This window comes from Dipodomys ordii, unplaced genomic scaffold (genome assembly GCF_000151885.1).
Source record: "Dipodomys ordii isolate 6190 unplaced genomic scaffold, Dord_2.0 Scaffold117, whole genome shotgun sequence".
NCBI classification, from domain to species: Eukaryota; Metazoa; Chordata; class Mammalia; order Rodentia; family Heteromyidae; genus Dipodomys; species Dipodomys ordii.
The window spans coordinates 2,968,890-2,970,335 of record NW_012267333.1 but is presented as its reverse complement, the minus strand read 5'-3'; positions in this window follow the sequence as shown (position 1 = coordinate 2,970,335).

Below are 1,446 nucleotides of genomic sequence, written 5' to 3'. Positions count from 1 at the left end.
TTTTCTGCTTGACTCATACATATACTAGTTATTGCAAATAAGGGAAACCATGGGACCTATGTTTCTTTGGGCCTGGCTTACTTCATTTAATATAATTTTTTCCAAGGGAAGGTGGATGATTTAATTCAATTCATTAGCAAAGATTTGGCAATTAGGAGTGAAATATACCTATGCTTATCTTGGTGACCCAGGGCCCGATAGGAAGCAGTTGTAACTTCTGACAGAGTTCAATTAGAAGTGGATGCATCACTTTAAAAAGAGAATTCAAAATGTACCCTTTCTCCCATTCAAGTGAGCATCAGTGGATTGGCTGATTGATACCCACATTAGTGAGGGAGGACCTTCTTTGAATTCTGCCAAGTGAAATGAACCCCAAGATAGGGACACAACTGGTTATTTTTCTTCCTTGCTATTGTTTCTAACATATTTATAAGGTACCTTGTGATTTTTTTGTTACTTTGTATGTTCCTCTCCCATAGTATAACCCCTGTTTTCACTGTATTTGATGTTGGTATAATTTGGGGAGGGGAAGGAAAAAACAAATTGTTTAAATAGGGTACATATTTACCCTTGCAACAATGAGATGTATACGATGCTATGTCAAAAAACAAACTTTACAATTTAGGTGTGTTTGGGGAGGTATAGCCGAGGAGGTGGGAGGGAAGGGAAGGGAGGGGAAAATCCAAGGAGGAGGCAACAATACTTGATAAGAAATGTACTCATTACCTGGATCATGTAACTGTAAGCCCTTTGTACAGTATTTTCACGACAAAAAAATAAAAATAAATAAAATAAAATAAAACTCTTCTTAGACACATCTTCACAGACACTTATGTAATATGTTGCCATTTATCTGGGATCCTTAATCTACTCTGACACATAAAGGTAATAACTTGGTCACCCAAAACACCAATTTTTAGATGCTCCTTTATTTTCATGATTCATTTTTATTTTTGCGCTTATGTGTGATAGAAAGATCATATGGAAAATGATTGAATGCATTGATATAGTTAATATTTTTTACTTGTGAAAATAGCGTGCAGAGGGGTTACAATTACATGGGCAAGATAATGAATACATTTCTTATCAAGCATTGTTGCCTCCTCCTTTGTTTCCCCTTCCCATCCCTTCCCATACCTCCCCACCCCCCCTACCCGATTATCTTCCCCTTCTCCCCCCCACCAAAGTTGTAAAGTTCGTTTTTCAACATAACGACTTGTACATCTCATTGTTGCAACAGGTCCACCTGTATTCCTATTTAAACGATTCGTTTTTTCCCTTCTCCTCCACAAATTATACCAACATCAAATACAGTGAAATCAGGGGTTATACCGTGGGGGAAGGACATTCAAAGCAACAAAGAAATCATCTTATAAATATGTTAGAAACAATAGCATGAAAGAAAAAGAATTTGAATACTTATCTTGGGGTTCATTTCCCTAACAT